We start from the raw sequence: 19390 nt of genomic DNA, 5'->3' as shown, positions 1-19390 counted from the left end.
TTCTATAATTTTTCCTTTTTTTTTTCCCCCTTCTGGGATGGCTAGTTTGATAGGGTTATAGGGATGGTAAATATTTCCGGCTCTGCCTTGCCTTGCTCTGCCCCACACCAGTTTTCCATGCTCCAAAGAGGAAACATTTTGGGTATGGGTTTAACCACTTCATCATATTGGGGATGAGTTTAACCATTTCATATTTGTTGTCAAAATGTTGATGCCTTCGGATGTTAATTTCTACAGAAAATGAAAGAGCTGCAATTTAGTGAGGCATCGACAAATGAAAATTTGGTTGAATGTGGAAACTGATGGATACCTTTATCCTCAATTTGTATTTAATTAATTTTATTTTGTGAAGAATTGAGTAGTCAATTTTTGGATTTTGTAGTGGAAGGCTAGTGAATTTGTGGGTGTATGTTCTTGTGGATTTGTGGCTTTGTTTGTGACTATAGGTGTATTGGTTTTCTTGTCATTGTAAAGTATGTTTGGCAATTGCAGTGGGCATTGGGTAAGACCATTAAACACATCAATCATTCCATATACATTTTTGGGTTTTGATTTTAGCTCATTCAACCCAGAAAATGAGCACCCCAATTTGTAATGGAGATTATTAACTCAAATTTGTAAAATTACTTTATGGTTTGAAAATTTGCTTTGTCTACTCTCTTTCATAAAACTTTGTGCTAATTATGTATTTGAAAAATGAAGAAACAAATTTTTACCTTAACTTGCTTTTTGATCACTCTCAAAAAAAAAAACTTGATTTTGATTTTTTTTATTATTATTTTTTTTAAAGTTTTTTTTTTTTGAGAATCCAAAAAAAAAAACTTTAAAAAAAATAATAATAATAAAAAGGGGAGAGAAACATAAAATATAATGAAAAAGATACATTTACCCCTATTTTTAACAGTGAAAAGGGGAGGTAGGTTACACTACCTAACATAGGTCACATCAAGTAGGTTAAGTGATACTTTTTAAACGATGGGTGGGCTTAGTTAAAACCGGCCAAATCACAGGTGTGTTTACTACAATTATCCCTAAAAGAATTCTCACACTTCGAATTTGAAACTTGTCATTATGAAAATAATAATAATAATAATAATAATATGAGATCTATTCCCTTATCATTATCAAAAAAAAAAGGAGAAGAAGAATTAATCTATAGATTTTATACGTTATTTTTTATAATTTTTTTTTAAAATCTCAAAAATAGAAATGGTCTTACAAACAATTTTTATTTTTATTTTTTTGTTTTTAGTATTTTGAAATTTTTTCTTAAAAGTGAGAGACAAATACATATAATATAAAAATTATTACCTAAAAACTAGTTTTAATTTCAATTTTTTGAAAATTATTTTTATATTGTTTTGAAAACAAAAACAAAAATCTTCACGCCCTAATACATTTAGTATGATTGTATATTCTATGCTCGATGATTCTAAGCTTTCCATTATAAATGAAGAAATGTACGAATTATCAAAGCACACTATCATTATCATAGCAGTAACAATTATAAAGTGGATTTGTATTCTTCTTGTTCCCCTCTCAAGTTCACACTTCACAACTATAATCAATTGGTGAGTGAAGGTGGGAAAGGGAGGCGTGTTTATATATCATTATAAAGATATTAGATATATAATAATGTGAAAATAATAACTAAATTGATTTTTTTTTTAAATTTAATGTGAAAAGATTAAAGAATTGGTCCAAACCCAATCCAACCAAAGAACCTAGGAGTTTAGAGGCACTCATCTATTTGATAGTACTACAACAAGCATGAGTGGGGATTTGAGCTTTTGCTGGGCACACCCAGAAGTTCTAGTCGAGCAACAAAGTTATTGATTATAAATCGCTATAATTAAGGACAAACTTTAGTAACAAAATTGGTTGTAATATTAGGCTACAACTTTACTTAATATCTTTTTATTGGATGTGCATTTTGATAAATCCACAATTGGATTACATCTTCTTCTTATATCCTTTATTCTTGCAAAATTTCTTGAAATTTAAAAATCAATATCTATGTCATCAATTAATTGTTTAAATTGCAAATTTTTGTAATTTAAAATTATGCATAAAATATGAGTTTATAAATTGAATAGTAAATAATATTTGATTGACACAAAATTTGACATATGTATTAAGAGTGTAAAGAATATGCAATTCAATGTTTAAATTTTCAAAATATGTAGTAATGTTTATTTTATTTGGTAAGGTTGTTCCTTAGCCTACAACCTGTTTTGTAATTAAACTTTGTCTTATAATTAATGACTTTTTTTTTTTTTAATAATTCATAGACTATAGGAAATTCAACTAGAATGTTTAATATTTTTTAGAGAAAAATGCAAATAATACTGATGATGCAACATTGCCAATCTCTAGGGCTTGTTTGGATTGAGGGGAGAAGGAGAGGGAGTGGAGGGAAGTAGAGTAGAGTTGGCTGAAAATAAGCTAATTTTGGGCCAAATTTACTCTATTCTTCATCCTTCTCCCTCAATCCAAACAGACCACTAGTGTTAACATACCAATTTTCAAAAAATTTCAAACAAAGAATTTTGGCGCCCCCAGGTTCGAATCCTGGTTATATATATTATATATAAATGTTTCATTACATAAAACTTATAAAAATATAAAATACTTTTAAATAACATGTGTAGTGTTTAACCTACAAATTTTTTATATTATATTCTTATGAAATAATTATATTTCATTTTTGAATTTATCATTGGAGAAGGTATCTTGTGTATTGTAATACATGCATCCATTTCCCAGGGTTGAAGCATGCCAATGACACATATTACATATGCAACTTTCATTACATTATATTAGTAAGTTGCCCGTGTGATGCACGGATAATTTTGTGATATTTTATATAAAACAGTTTTGAATAATGTTGTACATAAATTATAAAGAAAAAGTAAACTAAATTGGAGTAAAGAAACATATACATTTTGAGATATTAAAAATTGGTTTAGTAGCTTCACTGCATATTTGTAGCCTTCTTAAGGTAATATTATTAATTTTTTAAATCATGAAACCAAAAATAAATGCAAAAGAGTAACGGGACTACGAAAATAAACTAATTTGTGTTATGTTCACATATTTCATACTATGAAATAAAAGTATACCCAACTCTCTAACTATCTTTCACTCATTGATAGTGCAACATAAAGACATGGTGTGGGCAAGTGTGTATGCATGTGTTTTATAGACGATTTAAAATTAAACCATGGTAGAATATGACTTTACGTTGCGCACCAAATATTCTCTCTACTTATATACCTAAAACAAAAACTAACTAACCAAATTACCTAAACCTAAATCATATTTAAGCCCCTATTTAAAAAGTAAAAAAGATTACCGTTAGGGGTTTCGATGTCTTGATGGTGGTGGGAGGCCAGTATAACGAAGGTGGTGACGCCTCAGATTTATCTTTCTCTCTCTTTCAAATGTTTTGTTAATCTTAGGTCTTTTATTTTGGTAATATAATGAAGTAGTGCCTTTTATTTAACAATCTACAACATTTTTGTGTCTCTATCTCTCTCTAGAGTTTTATCTCAATAGTTATTACTATTAGTCCTCACTTATTTTTATTTTTAAATACCAAAACAGTGGGTATACTAAAAGACATGAAGAATAGTGAAAGGTGTAGAGTAAGCTTAGGCAATTAATGAGATATTAATGAGATAATAGTAAGATAAGATAATGTGAACTTTTGGGTAACAATAGAATAAATAAATAAATAAATAAATAAATTACTTAATGAAAGAGGTAAAAAAAGGCTAAATGCAAAATTAAAGTGCCACTTGGTAGGGCCTCATGCACTCTCGCATGAGGTCTCTGAGAGAGAGACATTTTGTAACAACTTTTATTCTACAATATTCCTCCCAAATTTTTTTTTTTTACTCATTCCTTGAGCTGAATAAGTATAATGGTTATGTGTGTGCAATTTATAATTGTTGTTTCATTGCATATTTATAGCCTTCTCAAGGTAATTTTTTTTTACATCATGAAACCAAAAATAAATGCAAAAGAGTAACGGGACCATGAAAATCAAATAATTTGTGTTGTGTTCACATATTTAATACTATAAAATAAAAGTATGTCCAACTCTTTCACTGTCTTCCACTCATTGATAGTGCGACATTAAAACATGGTGTAGGCAAGTGTGTATGCATGTGTCTTATAGATGATTTAAAATCATGGTAGAATATAACTTTACATTGCGTACCAAATATTCTCTCTACTTATATATCCAAAACAAAAACTATCCAACCAAATTACCCAAACCTAAATCATATTTAATCCCCTAATTAAAAAGAAAAAAAAAATACCCTTAGGGGTTTCAGCGTCTTGATAGTGGTGGAAGGCCAATATGACAGAGGCGGCGGCCCCTCAAATTTTTTTTTCTCTCTTTCAAATGTTTTATCAGTCTTAGGTCTTTTATAGTGAAACAATGCATTTTGATTTTGTAGTGAAACAATGTTTTTTTTTTTTCAACAAACCACAACATTTTTGTCTCTCTATCTCTCTCCAAGACCTTATTTGGTTAGTTATTACTATTAGTCCTTAATTATTATTTTTTTTGCTTTTTTAAAAATATTAAAATGGTGGGTATGCTAAAAGACATGAAAAAGAGAAAAATGTGTGATATAAGCTCAGGCAATTAATGAGAGACTAATGAGATAACAATAAAATAAGTTAATGTAAACTTTTGGGTAACAATAAAAAATAAAAAATAAAAAAAAAGCTTAATGAAAGAGGGACTCAAAAAACTTAATCACTAATCAACATAAGTCTCAAAAAACTTTGTGATAGGACTTTATCATACGTACAAAATAAACATAGATTTTTTTTTAATCTTTATTTTTCTTTAAAAATAAGGATATTGCTATTGTGTTCATCCTTATAAGAATTTAAGCATAGATTAAATTTTCATTATTTTTGACAATTTTTCTTTGATTCTTTTATAATTTATATATTATGTTGGTTTAAATGAATTTTTTCTCAAGCTTTCAGAGGATGGACTTTAGATAAGATGTTCAACTTTTATACGCCAAGCATTAACTATAAGTCTTGTACATGGAACAAATAAAGATAAGAAATTAAGAATAAGGTCCATTTTGGTCGACCTTAGCTTGATTTGTCTAGACATCAATTTTCTCTCTTGCCAAAAGTCTGACTTATTTTGGGCGGAAGCTTCCTTGATTATTACTTGTATACAAAATTCTAGGATCATTAAATTGGAATAGGTCCCTTACTAACCTAACCAATTGGAATATGATGAAATTTCTTCCCATCCACACTGAACGTTGTGTACACTCCAAATTTTTTCTACATCTCATAATGATATGGTGTTGAAGGATATAATGTATATGTAACAATTGAACTTTTCCCTCATGTTGATGTAATGATGGCTGAAAGTATAATGAACTCCCCTGACCGAGACATACAAGGACCCCCAGGAGTTAACACATTCCTAAACTTATTTAATCATTGGCCATTGGACTGTTTAAATCTGTTTTTTTTTCTGGACTAAGTGTAATTTTACCCTTATCGCTGGAGATTTTATTTCACTTGAACTATCAGACCAGGACCACGAATGTACTAATTAAGTATTGTAAAGTGTTTTTCATTGGGCTTATGTTGTTGTTTTGTTAAGTACAGCCTTTGTTTCTTGCTTGGATAGGCTTTATCATCACGCTAAAAGTCTTTGGGTACCATCTCAAGAGCCCATAGTCGAGTTTCGACTTGGCTTCCCAACATCTTAGATAGAGGCATTAATTTCCTCCTCGATAAAAGCTTAATTAGTGTGAAAACACTAATACTTGTTTAAACCCCCAATTTTAAATTACGGCTTAATTACTTTTACTCTAATTTATCTAAGTGCGGAATAAGAGTAAAGCACACACAATAAACCAGTAACACTACTCTAAGCCATAAGCAACTACAATAAGCAATAAATGTAAAGCTTAAAGACTAGGGAAGAGAGATACAAACACAATATAATACCGAGATGTGTTATCGAAAAGAAAACCAAAATATTCGGTGAAAAACCTCTCCGTGGCCCTCCAGGCCAAAATCGATCCACTAGTGAATAAGTTAGAGTACATGAATATCAAAAAGACCCTCCAAGTTTAATCTACCCAAAGTACTTGAGCCCTCCAAACTCCTACTACCAACAGACTTCTCAGAGTCTTGTCTTCACTAGCTTTCCGAATCCTGCAATTCTGCCCGGTTACATTCGCCACTCAATGGCTTCTTCCAATGTTTCCCAAAGGCACCAAAACTTCTCTCAACACTTAGAATGGGTGAGGTAAGTATTTGGGCTAAGAACCTCTCAAGGATATGGAGATGGAGGGGTAGGAGAAGAGAAAAATCAAGAGAATTTGTGTAGATGATTGCAGGTATGACAATCTTTAACTCTCAAGTGTTTTGCTAGGGTTTTCTCTCTAAAAATGACTCCTTACAATTTTATGGATAATGAGGGTATATATAGTGTGTGTAAAGAAATTAGGAAAACACTTTTTATTTTTGTCAAATAGAGAGTTTCGCGGGTACCTCACGAGATGGCCTTTCTCACGTAATACTTGCAAAATGACAAGCTGGCATGACTCTTTAGTTTCAAGTCATGTACTTCACACGTGGCCTTTTCGCGAGTTTCTTTACTCGCGAACTTCTCGCGAGCTAGTCGCGAAACTGCACTGATCTTCATTGCATGTTTTATTCTTCACCAATCTCTCACTCTCATCCCCTACAATTAACCCAACATAAATACAAGAAAATGATTGACTGAATTACAACCAAATTTGGCATAGAATTAAAGCCAACAAAGGCTAATTGGAAATCACAACTTTACAATCTTGACCTCCATAGCCTTCTCACTATTCCTTCTCTTCCTAAGCATCTTTATTCTTGTACTCAAAGTTTTCACCGGAAAATCAATCAAGAACCCAAACTACCCGTCTGTACATGGCACGATCTTCTACCAGCTCTTCTACTTCAGCAAAATTTATGACTACCATACCAAAACTGCAAAGAAACACCTAACCTTTCGATTCCTTGGTCCAGTTAAAGTGAGACATTCACGGTAGACACACAAAACATCGAGCGTATCTTAAAAACCAAATTCGATAAGTATTGTAGAGGCCGTAAGTATAAGAAGGATGTTGTTGTTGATCTTCTTGGTCAAGGGATATTTAATGTGGATAGAGACGAGTGGTGGCAGCTAAGGAAGCTTGCGAGCTTTGAGTTCTCTACTAGAGTGCTTAGAAATTATAGCTTTGCTGTGTTTAGAGGAAACGCTACTAAGCTAGTTAGAGTTGTTCACAACTTATCAGATGATGGTTTGGCTTTTGATATGCAAGTAAGTACCTTAAAAGATTTAAGGAACATTCCGAACATACAAAATAGTCTTTCAAGTGGAACACAAAAATTGATATTTTTTCTTTTGATTTTATAGGAAATACTAATGCAATGCACTTTGGATTCAATTTTCAAAGTTAGGTTTAGGGTAGAACTGAATTGCTTGGAGGGGTTAAGCAAGTAGGGAATTGCATTCATGAAGGCATTTGATGATTCAAATGCCTTGGTCTTTTGGTGCTATGTTGATCCATTCTGGAAGCCAAGAGGTTTCTTAACATTGGCCCTGAAGCTGCCCTTAAGAAGAAAATCAAAATCGTTGATGATTTTGAGCATGGAGTAATTAGTATCAAGAGGTAACTGCTAGAATTGCAACAAGATTGCGAAGTTTTAAATTTGTGACAATAATGGCTAATTGGGGAAATCCTGGGATGTATTTGACTATTTGTAATTTCCTATGCTATCTATCTTTTAAGTGACTTTGGTACAACTGGATGTGCCATTTGCTTTGATAGTCTGGATTTTTTATTACTTGAATCTTGATGATTTCCAGAATGACAAAGAGGATACACTTTCAAGGTTTTTGGTGGAAAGCAAAAGGAATCCAGAGAAAATAAATGATCAATATCTAAGGGACATAATTCTAAAAAAGATGGTTAATACTTAGTATCTTTAGCATTTTCCTATGTTTATTAATATGTAATTACTAATTATGGATTCTTTAATAAGATTTAATTTACTTTCTTATTATATTCACCTTTCCTTTTCTTTTTTCCCCTACTTGGTCATCAACTCTAAAGATGCTATTCATGATAATAAGACTTTTTTTTTTGCTGAGCCATGATGATAATACTTTTGATAGATTGTAATGTGATCCCTTTGGTATACTTCATGGATGGGAGGTGTGCAAAAATGGATGACATTCTTCCCGACTGGCATAGAGTAAAGAAGGGGGATAGGGTATACTACATGGCTTATGCCATGGGCAGGATGCCTTATATTTAAGGAGAAGATGTAGAGGAATTTCGTCTAGAAAGATGGCTAAATAATGGAACCTTTCAACCTGAATTACCATTCAAATTCGTAGCATTTCACGTTTATATCATCATTTAGTTGAGTGCTTACCACATGTAAAAATGGCATAATTTCTAATATTTTTTACTTGTGCTTATATATGCAGGTTAGACCACAAATTTGTATAGGGAAAGACTTTGCTTACATGCAGATAAAAATAGTCTCAATTGCTCTTCTCTGCTTCTTCCAGTTTAAACTAGCTGATGATAAGAAAAATGTAACTTAAAGACAATGTTCACACTTCAAATTGATGGAGGCCTCCATCTTTGTGGAACTTCTAGGACACTGTCATAAACTCTAATAGGTGAAACAAAATTACAAGCTCTTGCACTTACATAAATAAGTCTGTGTTGTTCCTGAAATGTGTAACATGACGCTTGGATTGATTTAGAGGTGATTGGTACTAGAAAAGTTTGGCTTTTCAGTGCTTTCTTACTGTTGTTGAGAGATGTTAGTCTGGTGTTCTTGTGAACAGTTATTTGCTGCTGGTTTTAATTGTTGCCTTGCTGATGCAAGATATTTTCTTTGGTTTGAAAAAAGCTTCATGTTGATCCAAATAAAAAAAAAATGTTAATAATTGAAATTTGTAAAGAATACTATAGGGACTCAAAAGCTTAGGGCCCAAACCCACTTAGAATAGTGAGGCCTGTACCACCAAATTAGGCCTAAATAGATAGAATTTATAAAGAGAGTGGGAAAAACAAGTCCGAGTTCAAGTTTGAAGATTCAACTAAGAAGGAATGAGTTAGAAGCAAAAATCAAGTAGGATTAATGTTTTCCTCAAGCCAGCCTGAGGACAATTTCTTACACAAGGATATACACTCTCCTTTTTCTCTCTCCTTATTGTTCTTGTTCTAATCTTTTTTTTTTTTTTTTTTTTTTTTTTTTTTTTTTTTTTTCAGTCCCTTCATCTGAAAGTTCTCTTCCTTTATATACTCCTATGCTTCTTGCATCCTAACTATCCATCTGCATCCTTCTAGGTTCTCCTTAGGACACTTGTCCTATTAAACTTTTGTTGAATGTGGTAGTAGGGGCTGCTTAACTGTGAATCCACTGTTCAGGTGTCATTTCCTCATCAATACAGTTGATAAAGCTGTTGCCAGCCATTTAATGCGGAAGTAGTAGGTAGGCTTTCACAGGAAACTTCTTTCAAATACCTTGACCTTCTCTTTGAATGCCATTTTCTCCACTCAGGCTTCTAGGATATATTTCATCCCTTTGCACCCTCTTCATTGGCAAACCCACTCCTCGGGTTTAAGGTGCTTTCACCTAATGAATGAATAATAGTCATAGCATTCTTAGTCTTCCCCGGTCCTCGGGTCCCCACAAATACATTTCTACTGATTTAACAACCATTAATTTCTATCATTTGACCTTTTTTTCTCCTGCACATTTTTATATTAATTTGGGATAACTGGCATGATGGGGTTTAAGTTTTAACTACATCATTTTCTTCAAAACTTGACTCTATATTGTTGACCATCTTTTCTCAATGTTGAATGTTGTGGTGGGCTTTTTTGTAATTTTGGGCTAGATTGCTTCCTATCGTGTTATGGCCCAATAGTTCTGGGGTAGAAGAGTCGGGACTGGCTTGACTAAAACTCACCCCAAGCCAACTTGTGCACAAGCTAAGACCTCTTTACTATGACTTTGGTCATGTGCCCATGGCAAAAGATCCTGTCACAAAAATGTTATAGCAAGAGGGTATAATATGATAAAAAGAAGAATATGCTTGCTATCAACCAAAGACAATGATTAAACCATTCTCTTAGTAAAAGGGGGAAGAATACAATTATATGAGTATGGCATAAATAGATTAATAACAATAATAAAAGAAAAAGAAACAATATTAATGCTTGAAAAAGAAAGAATGGTTAGTCTGTCGTGCTTGGTTTCTTAAGAGATTTAAGTCCGGGAAGGGAACCACCCTTCAATGTGGGCAATCTTACAGGAGAAATCCTGCCACAGAAATTGCTCACTTTTTGAAAGAATGGGTTTGGATGACTTATCTCTGAATTCTTACTAGAGAGTAGGCTATTGAGAGGGAGATAAGAGAGTAGCCTATTGGTACATTCCTTTACTACACTTCTTGTTTTCTCACTCTTTGTTTTTCCTTTCACTCTCCATTTTTTTCTTTTTGATTTCTATGTTACCTCTTTTCTTTCTTATCTTTTTGCTTCTTTTCTTTCTCACTCTTTCTTACTTATTTCTCTCTATTATCTCTTGTGCTTGCCCTTTCCCCCTTCTTACTGTGCACAACCAATACCCTTTTATACTGTCTGCCATGATGGGTTTTACTGTTTTACCCCTCAACTACTTTTGTCCGGGTGTGGGTGTTCTTCCTAGACCACCCACTAGTTTGTCGGCTACCCAACTATCACCACTTCCCTGTATTGGCCTTGCCACATTCCATTCCCAGACAAAAGAGTGTTGTTTTGTTTTCTTGCTCTCTGTGGCATTCTCATCCGGATAAGGGTTGGACATTCTCTCTTACTAACTCCTATGGCATGCACCTAGTGATCCCAACTTATCTTTCCCTCTTTTGGGTGGTATGTCATCCTAGCAAAATATTTTCCCCAAGAAAGTTAAAGCGAGAACCCTAGAATAGACTTCCCCCTTCTCCCCATCGCCAGGCCATACCTTCTCTTACCTCTGACCCATGGCCCACTGCTCCTATATTGGCTGGGTACAAATGAGTGGTGCCTAAGCCTTATGCGTGCTCCACTTCCATGTGAGTCTAGGGCTTGTCTGTTGTTCATGCGTTTACCATGGCCTAGGGGCTTATCTAGCCTTTGCTACCCATTTTGCCACTCATTCTTAACCTCTTGTGGCATGGATGAGTTACTCGGTTTTCGTTCTTTGTATCTTGCTTTCTCCCTAGGCTGGGTTTTGCTTGGGCATGGGCATTTCCTTCTTCAATCCAGCCCTTGTCTTCTTTGTAGGTCGGTTGACACTTCTGCCACGTCGCCTCATTGCCTTTGCCATGTTGCATTTTGGTTTATGCTCACTGGACCTTCTTTGGGCCTGCCGCGGACTTTCCCTTTTACTTAATTCATGTAACCTAGTACTATTGCTGGGCTTGTTCTCATACTATTTTTGGCTTCCTTGGCCTGTTTTATTCCTTTGGGCATCCTTGGCCCATTCTAATCCTTCATTCCCATAGGCTTTTGCTAAATCTTTCGGACTTCTCCAGCCTAATTATTATATCCTTTACTTTCGGGGTTTATTGGCCTTTTTACCAACTCCATTACTAATTCTTTTCTTTGGCCCATTTTTGCTTGCATTCATTTTTCATAATTCTCATGGGTTTACTGCTTCTTTCTTTGGGCTCCCTTAGGCCCGCTTGCTTTCTTTGGGGCCTTTTGACTATCTTACCAATGAACCATTATTCTTGCCATTCGGGTTCAATGATTTTCTTCTCACTTTGCTAATTCTTCTCTCTTATTGTCTCCTATATTGTTGGGTTCTTTTTTTTTTTTTTTTTTTTTTTTTGTTATTGGGCTTTTTTGCCAAAGTGGGCATCAACAAATGTTAAATTGATCAATATAATTCCTCGTGTATGAACTTTTCAATTAGTAAGCCTACTAGCTTGGCTTGTGTATAACAATATCACATCATAATTGAAGGCAAAAAAAGAAAAAAGAAAAAAAAAGAGTCAATTGTAAGCTTTTTTTTTTTTTTTCATCCTTGGTTACGACCAAATTCTATCTTGACCCCATTGAATTATATGAAATTATGTTGATTCCCACCAACATAAAGCATTTCTGCCAAGCTTACACAAAATGAATTTAACTTTTCTCTCCCCAAAAATATCCATTTGACTAACTTTTCTCTCCTCCGGAATATCCATGTAGTCAAAGAAATCATCTAAATCAAGTAATCATCAATAAAATCTTCCTAATAATAATTATCATCAAAAGTTGCAATTCTTTCAAAAAATTTATAATCCTTATGAATAGTTGTGGTGCAAAACAAAATGTGCTTACCATTGGTTGCAGGGGCGGAATTAGGTGGGACCCAAGGGGGACCGGGGCCCCCACTCTTAAGGAATATATATATTTCAATTTTATATTTGGCTCCTCTTTCAAAACTTTTGAGAACTTCCCCTATAATTTTACATTGATTTCAATGTAATAGCATTTGTATCAATTGCCAAATTTGTCCAATCAACCTTAAAATGCACTCACATTAACTTATGTATCATTGTGCAAAAATACATTTGTGCTACAATTACTGTAGCACAAATGTATTTTGCAAATTTACACAATTACTATAGGACATATGTATTTTTGTACAGTAATAATATGTGTATTTTGAGGTTAATTGAGAAAATTTACACAATTACCATAATATACAAATGAATGTTTTAGAAATTATTTAGATTGTGGGCAGTGGATTCATGATTTTTTATAACTTATACTCTACCCCCTAACTCAAAATCTTAAGTTGGTCCATGATTGGTTGTCTATGAGCTTCACCTTTTTTATCATTATTCCTAATAATACTAAGCAATGTGTGTTGTGAGAAATATATCTATGTTGTTAACAGTATTATGATTGGTATTCAAACTTTGACAGATAAGCATGTCGCAAGTTTCATGTAGTCCACGAGTTACACCATTAGCTTGAATGTAGTCTTGAGGGTCTGAATCCCACAATTATTGTTCATAAGTTGATTGTCTTCATCTTTGTCTTTCATCATATTTGGAATTTAGGATCTGTTTGGATACCGCTTATTGCTGAAAATTGAAAACACTGTAGTGAAATAATTTTTAAATGTGTGAATAGTGCCGTGGGACCCAGTTTAAAAGTTAGATTTGCTGAAATCCATACTTGCAGGTCCCGTGAATAGTGCACTGGACCCACAGAAAAACGCCAAACGCAAGCACTGAAATAATTTAAGTGCAATCCAAACGTAGGCCTAGAATGCTAATGACTTTTGTCGCTATCTATTCTATAATCCGTACTAAGTTTAATAACAACTTGCCTTAAAATATTAATAGATAAAATTGTTTGTTTAAAAGCCTAGTCAAGTTGTTTGTTTTACGTAAAATTGGTTGACTAGATTTGATTTTTTATTTTATTTTTATTTTATAACTATTGGTAATTTTTGTTATTGGTCTAATCTTTTTTGGCTTGTATATTTTGTTTTAAATTTTAGATCTACTAGTCACATACCCGCGCGTTGCGCGCGGTAATTTTTTTAGGATGGTCTCATTAAATATTTTATTAATACTATAATTTTAGTTATTAACCATTTGATTTTCATTAGTTTTTAAGTTAACAAAAACCTTAAATATACCTTTTTTTTTTTTTTTTACCTTTACACACACACACATATAGTGAATCTTTACACATACCTTTAAAAAAACTCTATATATTTCACTTTTTTGGATGCGTAAAATTATAGACTACTACTCCATAATGATAGTGGCTAATTAATTTTTTTTTTTTTTAGTGATCTCATTTGTAACGCTTCTTACCATTATCATATATTTACTAACTGATGATTTGCATAACAAAGACGATAAATGAGAGGTAGGATTGTTCATTAGATTTTCGAAAGTAATAGTGCATGAAAATTATATATATATATATATATATATATTATAAATAAGGTTAAATGAAATGTCAAAAAATGGATTTTTAAATTTTCTAACTTTATTTCTTATTCAATTTCTACTACTATCAGAGAACATCTCTTTTTTAGTTATAATTAATATGGTTTCCATAGTTAGAATTTGATTAGTTTTAAATTTAAATTTAGTACTATGATTGTATTTAATTATTGATTGTTGATTTAATTTTTTAAGTGAATTAAACGGTTTATGTTACTACACTGTAAAGTTTTTAATGTTCTCCACACGGTAATCTCTATTTTATTTTTTACTTCTCCTAACAACCTCTTTGTTTTCCAATCAACGATTACTAATTGACGTTTGGTTTTTTTTTTTTCTTTATCTACTCTTTATTACTTTGTATTGGTTTTGTTTTTTCTATACCATCTCTCTCTCTCTCTCTCTCTCTCTCTCTCCACTGGCAACCTATCGTTTTCCAAAATTTGATGATGATTCTATGACATTAAATATGCATTATTAATTTTTTTTTTTATTTAGTGTTTCTAACTTGATTTGTTTTGTATTTCATTCTTCCTTTGATGCATTGGGTGTGAGAATGAGTGTTTCCCTATCATTACTCCACTTAATGTGGACAATTTTATTTATTTAATTTAGGCAAAATATTATATTTAAAATTTTTAAAAATAAAAAAGGAGTGGAAATATAAATAATTTAATGATATATATGGGGGATGTGGTTGAATTTAAATGTTAAATAAAATGATATGAGAAAAAAAATAAAAATAAAATACATAACAATAAACACTAACTTATCCAAATAATTCTATGTAATATAATAATAGTACATTCTTATATACTATTTTTTAATTATTTATAATGAAATATGATAATATTTAACAATCAAAGACATAAAAAATAAATAAAAAAACTTAAAACACAAAGCTAAATCCCATAAACCAAAATAGAGCTCTAAAGAATACAAAACTTTATCAGGCTAAAATAGAGATGCAAGAAAAATAAAAATAAAAATCTACCAAAAAATTGAGGGAGAAAGAGTGGGAAATAACCACTTTTCTGTGAGATAAAATTATGTAAAGAATAGAAGAGTGAATGATAAATTTATATTAAGAGGATGATAATATAAAAAAACAAAATAAAGGAAGATAAAAGGAAAGAGGAAGAGTGATATCAAGGTAGAATTTTTGGGGAGATGAAAAGGTAAAGAGAATGAGAAAGGTTGAAGAAAGTGTAAATGTTAAAAAAAAAATGAGTACAATTTGATGAGCACAATTTTCTTTTATTTGAATTTAAGTAAAATATTACATTTTTTATTTTTTAAAACAAAAAGAGAGAGAAAATATAAATAATTTAATGATAAGGAGGATGTGGTTGAATTTCAATATTGAGTAAAATGGAAGAGAAGAAAAAAATAAGAAAAATTAAAAGATATAACAATAAACACTAAATTATCCAAATTATGCTATGTAATGGAATACTATTTTATTTTTATCTACTATCTTTAATTTTTTATAATGTAATCGGATAAAATTTAACAATCAAAGAGCAATAATAATAATAATAATAATAATAACTTAAAACACAAAACTAAATCGTATCAACATAAATTAGAGTTCTTAAAAATACAAAATTTTATCAACCTAAAGCGGAGATGCAATAAAAAATAAAAATCCACCAAAACATTGAGAGATAAAGATCCACCAAAACATTTAGAGAGAGAGAGAGAGAGAGAGAGAGAGAGAGAGAGAGAGAGAGAGAGAGAGCCTTTTTGTGAGAGAAAACTATGCAAAGAATGGAAAAGAGTGACAAATTTATAGTAAGAGGGAAGGGATAAGAAGAGACAAATAAAGGAAGATGAAGAGAAGGATGAATAGCAATATTAAAGTAGAGGGTAGTGGGGAGATGAAAATGTGAGGGAAGAAGAAAGGTTAAAGAAAATGTAAATATTTAAAAAAAAAAAAGTGAATGTAAAAAAAAATTATAGGAAAATTGGAAATAAAAAAGAAATATATATAGATGTTAAAATCGACAAAGATGAATATGTAAAGTCAATAATCTATTTATATATATATATATATATATATTTGTAAAAAAAATAGGAATAAATATTAATCATATATAGATATTAAAACCGACAAAGATGAATATGTAAAGTCAATAATCTATATATATATATATATATATATATTTGTAAAAAAATTGGAATAAATATTAATTATGTGACGAATGACGTGGTGATGAGGTGACGCAACAGGAACTCAGCGACTATAAATGCCACGCTTCAACTTTTAGTAATATATTGATTAATTTTTTAAGAGGATGATGCAGGCAAAGGATTCATTGCTTTATGGGTGCTTTAAAGCAAAATACTTCCCAAGATATAGCTTTTTGGAGGCGGTGGAGTCTCCAAATTGTTCATTTGTTTGGAGGAGTATAATGGCAGCCCAAGAGATTTTAAAGCAAGGATGTTGCTGGAGAGTTGGAGATGGTTCGGCCATTCGGGATACTAAAGATAAGTGGATCCCTAATCATCCAACAAACATGGTGATTCATCCACCCCAAGAAGATGAATGGGAGTGGAGGGTGGTGGAACTTATTGACTGGACAACTCGGACATGGGATAGACATTTGGTTGAGACAAAGTTTCATAAAGATGATGTGGAGGCCATTCTTCGAATTCCACTGAGCAAAAGATATACTGACGATATTCTGTTTTGACTATACAACAGAGAGGGGAAGTACACAGTTAAATTTGGATATCATATTGCAAGGCAGATTTGGAAGGAAGTACAATCACAAGGGGAGTGCTCTACAGGTGCAAGGGTCAGTCCGGTTTGGGGCAAAATATGGAAACTCCGCATCCCAGATAAGATAAAAGTCTTTGGCTGGCGTGCTTGTTAGAACATCCTCCCAACCCTTGAAAATTTAGCTCGAAGACATATAGTTGAAGACAGCACATGTGAGCTGTGCAAGAGAGCAAAAGAATCTGTACTACATGCCTTGTGGGAATGCAGCGTTGCAATGGAGGTGTGGGCAGGGAGTTCGAGGAGATTACAAAAGAGTGTGAGTGTCCAAATTGATTTTCGGCAACTAGTGGAAGATATGATACGAAAATTGCCAGTGGAGGAAGTTTAACTGTTCCTAGTGCAAGCTTGGATGATATGGACGCAACGGAATGTGGCTACAAATGGAGGCACATTGCAAGATCTGTCTTAACTAGTGAAACAAGCCTCTGTTTTTCTGGACGAATTCAGAGCATCCCAGGAGCAGTTGGCTATACCGAATCTAATTGAGAGAGGGCCGAGATGGGTTCCACCACCTGGAAATTGCTTCAAACTAAATTTTGATGCGGCTATCTTTCAGGAACTACAAGCTTCTTGATTTAGGGCAATAATCCGGAATGGCAGTGGAGAAGTTATGGCGTCAATTTCAGCCAGAGGACCACCGGTTATTGATAGTGAGGAGGTAGAAATACTAGCTTGCCGAAAAGCTTTATAATTTGCAGTAGATGCGAGATTCAAGGATTTAATTGTTGAGGGAGACAATAAGGTGATCATGACCTCCATTACAAAACACTTATACTACATGCTCTCGGCTGGGACACCTGTATGGAGATGTTAATTGCATTGCAACAGGGATAGGCAACTTAACTGTGAGTTGTGTTCCTCGAATAGCCAATACAATGGCTCATGCGTTAGCACGTTACGCTAGAAATATTGAGGATGAGTTGGTTTGGTCGGAGGAATCCCCTCCGCCTGCCTTTGAAGCATTGTATTTTGACTCTTCATAATATTCAATGAAGTTTGCTTTTGGTTTCAAAAATAAAATAAAATTAAGGTCTTTAAAATGAGGAAAATGCTAGAGTTACAAACTTTTTTACAAATTATTGATGTGATGATTGGTTATTGGTAAGTAAAAAAATAACGTAAGTAGTGGGCCCAAATGCAAACTAATAAGAATTTGCTATCTTAACAGTTTGTAAAAATGTTGTAGAAAAATTTGTGACTATAACAATACTCTTAAAAGAATCAATGATTTTTTTAAGGGGTTAAAAGTATAATTTTATAAAACAAAATTGCTAAAATTTGTACCTTATATATAATAATATTTATAATTTAAAAAAAAAAAAATTTGGAGGGGACATTGCTTCCCAAGTCCAACCATAGCTCCATCCATGCTTGGCTTCATCTCTGAGCCCTCCTAACTATCAAAATTATTAATGATGTAGCAAATTATGAGCGGTGGAAAAATAATAATGAATCCATATAAAAGTGATATACAATATTGTGGGGGCCGGTTAGTCATTAAAATTATTAAAGTCAAGTTAATTGGGCCTGTGGCTCATCCGATGATGTAAATCTGTCCGAGGAGGCCCATATCAGGTTGTAGGGGTAATCAAATGAAAGGATGAGTAAATATCACGAAAGGTGAGTTCAATATTCGTCCGAGGACAAAATCCTTCTTGGCAATATGAGTCCGAGGACGACTAGAACTCCACCTTGTTACAAACGTACTTCGGAGCTACGTCACCACTAAAAGTGGGACAAGGGACCAAGGGCAAGAAAGAGAAGGCAAACAAATATCTATAACAACAGCTGCCTCCACATTAATTGCCTCTCAACCAACTCTCTGGCCGCATTAATGTGGAGGTGATACCTGAACAGTGATGAAACAGCCTTACAGCTGCTAGTAGGAGGTTCTAGAAGGTGTTAGATGGGACAAAAAGAGATCCTTTGAACCCAACTTACACATGTGTGGTAAAGATGATATGAAGAGGACAGTATATAACATGAAAGAAAAGCATTAAGGAAGGAGATCAGAACATAAAAAAAAAAAAAAAAAAAAAAAAAAAAAAAAAAAAACAAAGAACACTCAGGAAAAAGGCTTGGAAACCAAAGAACTATACTTGTTTCAAAGAAAAACTAATTGTTATAGTTCTGTTAATCCATCTATAAATGTGTGGTTTAATCGTTTTTCTTTTAGGGTTAACCTAATTCTTGAACACCGACGCTCTACAAATCTTATTGTTTGGGCCTTTAACGTACATCCAATACCAATTTGGGGCCGTTACAAATTGAGTCCTTACAAATATTATTGCCACTTCTCCTTCGTCTCCAGTCACTATCATCTCTGGCGATGGTTTCAGTGGTGTGGTCCATAATTACTCACTTTTTCCTCTAAGGATTTGTTAGGATGCAGGCCAAAATGGCCAAATACAATCTTTTGTTGAAATATTTAGCAACCTACCATTGTTTGCAAAATATTTAGTAATCTTCCACCTTTTTAAAACTCAAATTTAGGAAACTCAAGTTTCAAAAACTCGAGTTCCATAACAAAACTGCCACAATGGCACTCGTTGACCTGG

The 19390-nt window shown here is 32.8% G+C and overlaps 1 pseudogene; it reads left to right on the top strand.

Annotated features, from left to right (window-relative positions):
• The first annotated feature begins 6854 nt into the window (after positions 1-6854).
• Positions 6855-16743, top strand: LOC115957041 (annotated as a pseudogene).
• Positions 16744-19390: the final 2647 nt, after the last annotated feature.

Source organism: Quercus lobata, chromosome 8 (genome assembly GCF_001633185.2).
Source record: "Quercus lobata isolate SW786 chromosome 8, ValleyOak3.0 Primary Assembly, whole genome shotgun sequence".
In the NCBI taxonomy this organism is placed as follows: domain Eukaryota; kingdom Viridiplantae; phylum Streptophyta; class Magnoliopsida; order Fagales; family Fagaceae; genus Quercus; species Quercus lobata.
The sequence above is the reverse complement of the archived record's forward strand: the minus strand, read 5'-3'. Positions and strand labels throughout refer to the sequence as shown.